The sequence below is a fragment of the Ipomoea triloba genome, chromosome 9 (genome assembly GCF_003576645.1).
Source record: "Ipomoea triloba cultivar NCNSP0323 chromosome 9, ASM357664v1".
Taxonomy (NCBI): Eukaryota; Viridiplantae; Streptophyta; class Magnoliopsida; order Solanales; family Convolvulaceae; genus Ipomoea; species Ipomoea triloba.
In genome coordinates, this window is record NC_044924.1 from 11,139,705 (window position 1) to 11,150,682 (window position 10,978).

The window sequence follows — 10,978 nt, forward strand, 5'->3', positions numbered from 1 at the left end:
ATTCACCTGGCACATATTCGGTAGTACCGTTGACCACCTTTTATCGGACATTACAACATCCTCGTTGGTGGCTATCGTACTACTGTACCAATCCCCGGAAAAATTGGCTTCAAACTTTTCTTAGAAGCCATTGAATTAGGATTGTTATAATAATATTATTATATAATTGTTAAACCAAGTAAATAATTAGATCAAGTATGGGAATGACAGGTGCAGTACGTGAGGTGTGTCATATGTGGGGCATGGAGCAGTACGTGGAGAGGTTGTGAGCAGTTGCAGTACATGGATTAGTGGTTTATTCCTAATCTTTAGCTTTATTTGTTATCTTCTTTTCACTATAAATAGGATGTATTACATTTCATAATTTGTCAAGTGAAGTATTAAACATACCTATTCCGCTAAGGACCTTATGGTCTAGTGGCATCAAACCCTTCCCTTTATACGGGAGGTGGTGGGTTCGAGCCTCAATGGAAGCAGTTATATGATCATTGTGAGATGATGTTACATGTAGAAATGCAACGAGAGAATCTTTCGAGCAGATTTTTAGCTCCGGGTCTGTATTCGAGTCACAGACAAAAACTCCAATATAAAAGAAAATAAACTTCTTATTATGCGATGCCATTAACCAATTATGCGATGCCATGAGGTTTCTTAAATACATTTGATATGCAGGCTATGTGTAATCTTGGTAACCACTCTTATTATGCGATGCCATTAACCATTTTATTATGCGATGCCATTAACCATACAAAGAGGTTTCTTTAATATCATTTGATATGCAGGCTATTTTCTAATAATAGTGGTAATCTTGGTTCCCTGCTTTCCTTATGTGCGAGTGGAGCGTCGCAATCTTCTCTCGTCACGGCTCGATTCACTCTGCTGATAATATTCTTGTTGATCTTGCATATCTTCCATTTGTTGATGGTCATTACTTCTTAAGCCTTGATCTGCCATCGTAACACTCGGTCCCTCATCAATAACCACCTTGTCCGCAAGGTGGAGGTCTGGATATAGTTTTGAAATTCTTCCTCTAGTATCCATGTTGCGTTTTCTGGAGATTCACCCTCCCATTGAACTAACAATTGCGAGTTCGGTTTTCCATGTCTTAGAACACACGTCGACTACAAATTGCTAATGGTTTGAGATAGGATTGTGACCTTGAAATTCTTCAGGAAGTTGGTAAATCCTAGATGGAACATCGCCATAAAATTTCTTTAGCATGGACACGTGGAATACGGGATGCACCTTTGCTGATGGGGCAATTCCAACCGATAGGCCACATCTCCTACTTTTTCTGTGATTCTAAAAGCCCGTAATAACGTCTTGCAAGTTTCTGGGATACCCGTTGTGCGACAGATTTTTGACGATATGGTTGAAGACGAATAAATACCTGTTCTCCCACTTCAAAATGAACCTCCCTCCGTCCTACATCTGCTCGCTGTTTCATACGATGCTTCGCTTCTTGAAGATTAGATTTCAAAATTTGAAGAAGTTCTGTTCGTTCTTGTAGCCAATCATCTACTGCTTGGACCATAGAAGAATCTTTCTTATAAGCTGGAATCTGGGATGGTTTTCGGCCATAAACAGCCTGATAAGGAGTCATTTTTATAGCACTATGAAGACTTGTGTTGTAGCTGTACTCTGCCCAACTCAAATATGACATCCATTGGGCTGGTTTTTCATGCGTAAATGCTCGGAGATATTGTTCGAGTCCGCGATTCACCACCTCTGATTGATCGTCTGTTTGAGGGTGATAAGCAGTACTACGCTTCAACTTGGTACCACTTCGTTCAAACAATTCAGACCAAAAGTTGCTCATAAAAATGCGATCCCTGTCTGAGATAATAACTGTAGGAAATCCATGCAATTTGACAAATATATCAATGAATAATATGGCTGATTTTTGGGCTGTGAAATTCGATCCCAAGGCCCAAAGTGTGCATACTTGCTTAAGGTGTCAACAATGACCATTATTACAGAGCATCCTTGGGAGGATGCAAGCCTGTGATAAAATCCATGGTAACTGTATCCCATATATGCGAAGGAATTTGTAAGGGATGTAGTAGTCCTGCAGGAGCCTGTGTTGAGTACTTGGTCTGCTGGCAAACAAGACATGAGGCCACAAACTTATCCACATCGTTCTTCATTTTTTGCCAATAAAATGTTGTAGCCAACCTAGCAAATGTCCGGGCTGCTCCTTCATGTCCGGCCATCGGGTGGTGTGGAATTCTTGAAGCAAGATTGGTTTGAGTTGAGAATTGGTGGAGATAAAATAACGGTTTTTGAAAAGCAAGATACCATCGTTAACAGACACATGTTGGATGGTTTCTCCTTGGCTTATGCGTTGGTGTAACTTAAGCAAATCGGGTTGACGCATATTATCTTCTCGAATAGTGTCTAAGAGTTGTACCTTAGAAATAGAAATGAGGTTATAGAAGGCACCTTGAAACAATTGGATTTCACTCTCTGGTACTGGCGATAAGGCGTCCGCTGCTTTATTGGAAGCTCCGGTTTTGTACTCTATCCGAAACGAAAATCCCAGTAGCTTGCGGACATAAACTTGCTGATCTGGAGTGTGCATTAATTGTTGAACCAATTCCTTTAAACTCTTGTGGTCTGTGCGAATAACGAAAGATTGACCGAGCAAATATTGGCGCCATTTATGCACTGACTCCACTATAGCATATAATTCTCTATTATATGTCGATTGTGCACGCATGCGGGGACCTAGCTTTTTGCTAAAATACGCTATAGGTTGCTCCTCCTGCATTAATACTGCTCCCACTCCTACATCTGAGGCATCAGTCTCTACAATAAAAAGCTTAGTGAAATCTGGTAAGCGCAATACCGGTGCCGTTGTCATAGCTGTCTTGAGGCCTATAAAAGCATTCGCAGCCTCTTTTGTCCACTGGAAGTTATCTGCACGTAGAAGGTCTGTTAAAGGTGCTGCAATTTTGGCATATCCTTGTATAAAGCGGCGGTAGTATCCGGTGAGACCCAAAAATCCTCGCAGTTGCTTTAGGTTAGTGGGCTCTGGCCATGCTACCATGGCTTCTATTTTGGATGGATCAGCGTGAATCCCTGCAGCATCGACAATGTGTCCTAAATAATCCACCTGTGCTTGACAAAATCTGCACTTTGAAAGCTTAACAAAAAATAGTGAGATGCCAAACATTCAAAAACCATGCGAAGGTGTATTAAATGATCACCAAGTGATGTACTATAGATAAGTATATCATCAAAGAAAACAATAACAAACTTTCGGAGGAATGGCGCGAAAATCCTGTTCATGGTGGCTTGAAAAGTAGAAGGGGCATTTGTAAGCCCAAACGGCATAACCACAAACTCATAATGGCCCTCATGAGTTCGGAATGCGGTCTTATAGATGTCTTGGTTATGAATCCGAATTTGATGATACCCTGCCCTGAGATCTAACTTTGAAAATAGTGAAGCGCCACCTAGCTCATCAAATAACTCATCAATTGTTGGGATGGGAAAATTGTCACGGATGGTGACAACATTTAGTGCTCGATAATCTACGCAAAAACGGTATGTCCCATCCTTTTTTTGACTAGTAAAACAGGAGAAGAAAATGGACTTTGGCTTGGTCGGATTAAGCCTTGCTGCAGCATGTCCTTTACTAGCTTTCTCTATTTCTGATTTTTGGAAGTGGGGATAGCGATATGGACGAACATTAACTGGTTTAGAACCGGGTAGCAAATGGATCCTGTGATCTAAGTCACGATGTGGTGGCAAATCTCGAGGAGGTTGAAAAATGGTGCTGAAGCTCAATATCAATTCTGCTGCTTCATTTGGAATGCCTTGAGGTAACTCAAACTCCATAGAGAGAGTGGTATCCGGAAGCTCTTCGTTTTCTGTGGACGCTATGTAAAATAGCTCATAGAGTTCTTCAAGATTCTTTGACTCTGTTATTGCTTGAAGTTGATTGAAAGTGATTTGCTGTAGTGATCTCGCATGATCCCCCTTTAGACAAATAGGTTGTCCATTCCATAAGAATTCCATAGAGAGCTGAGCATAGTCATGAGTTATCTTCCCCAACTGCTGTAGCCATTGTACCCCTAAAACAACATCGGGACCTTGAATTGGTAACACAAAAAGGTCGATAGGAAATATTGTACCTTGCATCTGAATTGGGACTTGAGGACAACGAACTCTGCAATGAAGGGAGTCGCCATTTCCAATATATACGTTGAATTTTTCAATGGTTTTGGTAGGGAGGTGCAATTTTTCTGCAACTGATGGTTGGATAAAATTGTGAGTGCTTCCTCCATCAACCAAAATCTGTATCCTTTGACCGTGAATATCACCCCATAAACGAAGAGACCTTGGTGTATTCATTCCAGACAGTGAGTTCAGAGTAGAAATATCTGCTGTGATGAGCATAGCCTCTGTGAACTGGTCATCTTGTGGTGTCACTTCTTCCTGAGACTTGGTCATCTTCTTCCATTCCTAATAACATTAAAAATCTACTTTGACATCGATGAGAATTTGACCATTTTTGATCGCAATTATAACATAATCCCTTGCTTCGTTTATCTCTTATTTCCGCGGCCGATAGACGTCTAACCGGAAGGTCGGGAATAGGACGTCCAGTGGTTGCTGTGGGGCTTGGGCGTTGGGGTGGTTGAGGCATGGTGACAGTGGTTGGGCGTATAGGAGGGTGATGATTGGAATATGGGCGATGCGGAATAGAAACTGCAGTTGGACGAGAAGCCCATTTTGGTGTAGAGAGTAACAACTCATATTTGCTTTCATATGTTTTTGCTAGTGAAAAAGCTTCATCCAGGGACATAGGTTTGGCCAACAGTAAGTCTTGCTGTAACTCATGTTTTAATCCTGCAATAAACATTGAAATAAGGACAGCTTCAGATATGCCCGACACCTTATTTAACAATCGCTCAAAGCTTGCGCGATAGTCTGCAACTGTGCTCGTCTGAGTAAGTTTGGAGAGTTGTCCTTGATAATCCACGAGTTGTGATGGCCCAAAACGAAGTTTAATTTTATCCATGAAAATCTTCCCAAGTACCTAATAACTGGTTGGTTTTCAACCAACGATACCATTCTGATGCATCGTCTTCCATTGCAAATGATGCAATTTGCACTCGATATATGTCAGAGATACCGTAAAACTCATAATATTCATTAATCTTAAAAAGCCATCCATAAGGGTCTATACCATTGAACTTAGGGAGTTCTAATCGTAAGCCATTGATATGTTGGGACGGAACTTGAGTGTTGGACATACCAGGAGAACGGTGAGATGGTGGTGGAATACCAGGAGAACTGTTAGATGGTGGTGGAAATTGGGATGAGTGCCCCTGCTGTATAGGATGTTGTGGCGGCCTCTGCAAACCTTGTCTGATGTCTTCTACGGATAAGGCCAATGCTTGCACTGTCTGCGCAAGGTTGTGAACTGTGATAGTGAGCTGGGTGTTTGCCACGGATTGTTGTTCCATTTGGTTACGGATGTCCGTCATGGACATATCGGTGGAGTCGGAAGGATTTTGTTCAGCCATGAAAGCACCAATGTTACATGTAGAACATGCAACGAGAGAAATCTTTCGAGCAGATTTCTAGCTCCGGTCTGTATTCGAGTCACAGACAAAAACTCCAATATAAAAGAAAATAAACTTCTTATTATGCGATGCCATTAACCAAGAAAATAAACTTCTTATTATGCGATGCCATTAACCATACAAAGAGGTTTCTTAAATACCATTTAGCCTAACGGCTCTTTCCCTCATTTCAGCTTTAGAATATGGTAAATAAACATGAAAATGGTAATTATTGATATGCAGGCTATTTTCTAATAATAGTGGTAATCTTGGTTCCCTGCTTTCCTTATGTTGCGAGTGGAGCGTCGCAATCTTCTCTCGTCACGGCTCGATTCACTCTGCTGATAATATTCTTGTTGATCTTGCATATCTTCCATTTGTTGATGGTCATTACTTCTTAAGCCTTGATCTGCCATCGTAACAGATGACCTCTACAGAAACAGTAGATACATATTTCACTTGTCTTATATATGGAGATACGATTGAATGTGGTGGCTTCAATAACAGAGTCACACAAAACCGAGCTCAAGTATGATAGAAAGTCATATTGACGCGTCAAAATCGTGGTGGCTTCAATAACAGAGTCACACAAAACCGAGCTCTTGGCCCTAATCAAAGAGATGCCTAATCGAAGAGATGGATATGACGTATGACTGGCCTTAATCAAAGAGATGGAGGATCTGGTAGAGGTCGTGGAAGAGGAAAATGAGGGTTTAGTGGAAGAGGACAAGAGGAGGACGTGGTAACTCCAACCAAAGAAGAGGTGGAGGTAATACCAAACAAGATAAATTTCCATTCCATTGCTACAATTGTGGCAAGTATGGGCACAAGATTGCATATTGCTGTTATAATGAGGACATGCGTGAAAATCAAGCAAACATTGCTGAAAAGTATGGTGAGAGTTTTGAAACCTTAATTTTGGCCAATAATAGATTTTTGCAGATGAAAACATATGGTTCTTGGATACTGGGTGTAGTAACCATATGTGTGGGAAGAAAGAATTATTTTTCGAACTAGATGAATCAGTCCGGTTTGAAGTGACAATTGGCAATAAGTCAAAAGTGTCAATTTTAGAAAAAGGTAAAATCTCTATTCAGTTGAAGGATGGTACTCACAATTTTATATTTGATATTGTGTTCTATGTTCCTAAACTACACCAAAATTTGTTGAGTATGTGGCAGTTGTCAGAAAAAGGATATAAGATAAATATTACTCTCAAGGGTGTTGTACCATTGGAGATGCTAAGTGAGTTTTGATTGCAAAGGTAAATATGTCTCCAAATCGACTATTTCATGTGATCGAAAATCAATCATGCACTTCTTGCTTTCTTTAATTCTGAAATTTGTGATGATAATTGGTTATGACATATGCGATTTGGACATTTTCATTTCTCTGGATTAAACTATCTAGCTAGAAAGGGGCTTGTTTCTGATTTACCTATTGTGAATGTCCCTGACCGTATTTGTGAGATTTGTTCGATTGGGAACAAGCACAGAGATCCCTTCCTGTGGGCAACTCAAGGAGAACAACAAAACAGTTGGAGATTATTCACTCAGACTTGTGTTCGTTCGAGGTTTACTCACATGGAGGTTGTAAGTAGTTTGTTACTTTCATTGATGATTTCAGTAGTAAAACATGGGTTTATTTTCTGAAGCAAAAGACTGATGCATGTTTGAAGTGAATCTTACACCAAAGGTTTCACTTAGTACATCAACAATATCATCATCAAGTATGGGGAACAAGACCAAATATATTGTGAAGTTTGAGAAACCTTGAAATTGCAAAAGGTTTTGAGTTATTTGGTGGACTACTTTTAGAATTTTGATGAAACAGTTTTTAAGTTTTGTTGAAAGATGTTTGAATTTAATTTTGACGACTATTTTTCTTTTTGGTCAAGTATTTGTGGATTTTTTTGAAGAAGTTTTTGAAAAACATTGAATGATGTTTGTATTCTTTTTATATACACAGTGATTTATCCTATACCTTGCAAAGAATATATTGGAAAGCTTCACTAGCAGGAGATACAAGAGCAGAGAAGGAGAAATCTATTTGTTATTGAATGCAGAATGTAAAACAATGTTTTTGGTTACAGTGAAGGTTGATGCTTATATACATAGTGCTATGGAAGAAACGGTTACAGCAGCAAATAAAGTGATATGAAAGGACCATAATACCCTTCACTATTATCTTCTTCCTCCAACAGAATAAAATAAATGATTATTTCCTTATTGGTGTAGACATATTAGAAGCAATATTACTAATTAATAGATATTATTTAATTTTTATATAACATTTTTTTTTACCAATTAAGCTTTATTAATAATTTTACCAATAAATTTTGTAATTAATATTAACAAAAGTTTGGGCGGAAAAATTTAGGAGGAGGATTTTACTTTTATATATAGTATAGATAGATTAGATATAGCATTTGAAATGTTTATGAATTTCTATTTAGGCTAGATATCAACAATTGTTTACAATCACGTATCTAACTTCAAATCATAAAATTTAATGAACACTTCATATTTTGCTATTTAAAATTTGCCGTGTTTTAATCTTGTATAACATTTGAATTTGTGTGTTTTGGATTTAATACAATTATGGCCTATTTGGTTGGATGTAGTTTGGGGGGATTGAATTGCAATTCAGTGAATTCCCAAACTATAATGTTTGGTTGGAGGGAATTGCAATTCTGCGGAATTGCACTTCCCTCCAAATGATGAATTGCAATTCAAGGGGTACCACTGCACCCATGAATTGCAATTCGGTGGAGAGGAGAGGCAATTCATTGGTGTAAAGACAATTTTGTCCCTACCCCCATACCCTTTGTCTTTTTTTTTTTCTTTTTTTTAATTGAAAGAATTATTATTATTATTATTATTATTATTATTATTATTATTATTATTGAAAGAATTATTATTGTTATTATTATTATTATTATTACTACTACTACTACTACTATGACTACAACATCTACCACAACATAAGGGCATTTTAGTCATTTTGTCGCATCTTACCTTTCAATTCCCTATACTCCTATTTCTGCATACCAAACACTGTAATTTCAATTCCTTCTTTATTCATTGAATTGTAATTCCACCGAATTACAATTCTTTTTCCCCCTAATTCCTTGATTTCCTTCCTTCCAACCAAACGCCCTGTTACTTTTCATTTTGGTCAGTTTCATCCCAAAATTTGTTGAGTAATATATTCTTTCAACACAACTACATTTTCATTTGATAATAAAACTAAAATTGCAGCTAATTAATTAGTGTACACAGTACTCATTTTTAAAATGTATTTATTATATAGACTTAATTAGATATTTAGATTGAACTTCTCTCATAATTTTTAACTTAGCTTTCCCTTTGCTCTCCGATTCAATTCAAAAATAGAAATAAGAATTAATTTAAAAAGACTCACCATTTCATCCTCCGCGTCAGGAAGGGGTGGAACCTAGCTTTCTATTCAAATAAAAGATAAAAATAACTACATTCGCGTCAGGTAGGGGTCGAACCTACGACTTTCTGCTTAGGAAACAGACGCTCTATCCACTGAGCTACAGACGCTTGTTGTTTATATTTGAAATATAGAATATTTTGACGTTGTAGAGTGGAGTTCTTATCCATTTTCCCAGATCTCCTTTCTGAACTTCTTCATTTTCATGATAATAATTTATTAAACCTAGATATATTAGGGAACTGACCTACAGACCCTTGTCGTTTGTCTTTGTTCACCAATATTTCTCAAAATTATATCAGAAAAATTTGTGTACACATATGAAGTCCAAATATATGTATACATGCATACTGTAAACAACAAAGCAGAGATATTTGTATCAGTATGCAAAATAAGCATATTCAAATAGATCAACTATGCAGTGATGATATATGCTCTAATAGTGGAAGCATAGGATCAAGTATAACTCCACCTATAGTTGATACCTTCATTGCATTATTGCCTCAAGAATTGCAATGGATTAAAGTTTGTTGTCTACTACCACAAATCTTCTGTAGTAACTAAATGGCGTAGTTGTGATGCTATCAAAAGAGCAATGGGAGGATCATGCTTAAATAATTTACGTACTATCATTATATGCTAAGTAACGGACACCGTTACTTCTATTTCAAACCAGAACATAATGACTATAAATGACCTATTAAACTTACACCACTTAATAATGTCATTACAATGGAAAATGTTATATTATGTTTAGGGGCGTTAGCGAAGAGAGCTTTCCACAAACTACTCGTGTTCGTGTTCGGTAAGCGTTCGTTTATTAAGGTAAACGAACATTAACAAACAAAATTTAGAGCTCGATTAATAAACGAACAGAGTCTGAATTGTGGTAGGATCGTTTGCTAAGAGATCGTGAACAAGCTCATTTTTGTTCATTTAGTAATGTTCGCGAACAAGCTCGTTTATGTTCGTTTAGTAATGTTCGCAAACAATCTCGTTAAGTTTTCGTTTAATAATGTTCGCGAACATGTTCACAAACATATATAGTTGTGTTGTTTGTTTCGTTATTGTTCGTAAACGTAGATTATGTCTTGTTCACGAACGAATTGCGTTCATGAACATGTGCAGGTGTTTGGTAATTAAGTGTTCACGAAACTCTTCATGAACGTACACGAACATGTTCGTGAACGTGTTCGCTAACGTACATTAACAAACACTAATAAACGCTTAACAAACGAACACGAACAAGATTTTAAAAACCCTTAACAAACGAACACGAACAGAATTTTCAAAAACCTTAACAAACGAATACGAACAGGATTTGCAAAAACCTTAACAAACGAACACGAACAAGATTTTCAAAAACCTTAACAAACGAATACGAACACGAACATCCCAAAGTCTTTAACAAACGAACACGAACAACCTCTGTTCGTTTATGTTCAGTTCGTTAACAACCCTAATTATTTTCACAATCAAAGCTACTAAAGAATCCAATTTGAAGAATATTGTGGAATATTCAAAATCCTTCTTGTTAAGCTGGAGAGCAAAACAAGACTCAACACCCAAAATATGTATTCCGTTGTATTAATCCTAGAAATTTCATACTGCTTTGCTCAATCGTTATACCATGCCTCATGCTTCACCCCCACTAACAAAAGGTTATTTTATTATACTAAAAGTTCATTTTTATTATACTGAAGATTTATTTTTAATATATTAATTTTATTTTTTATTTCTTTTTATTTTTTTGTGTATTGATTTGATATACAACCTAAAAATGAACTTTCAATAAAATAAAAATATGCATTCAGTATACTAAAAATGAATATTTATTAATGGTCCACAACCTAATGCAGGAATAGTTTTTTTAGAACTCTATGTTCACATTTTTTGAACTCTATGCTTACAAATTTTTAACTCTATGTTCGCAATTTTTTAAG

At 37.2% G+C, this 10,978-nt stretch overlaps 1 non-coding gene across 1 annotated transcript; it reads right to left on the bottom strand.

Annotated features, from left to right (window-relative positions):
- Window positions 1-9,072: 9,072 nt before the first annotated feature.
- On the bottom strand, window positions 9,073-9,145 carry TRNAR-CCU. The gene has a single exon. It is a non-coding gene; the product is annotated as a tRNA-Arg (tRNA).
- Window positions 9,146-10,978: the final 1,833 nt, after the last annotated feature.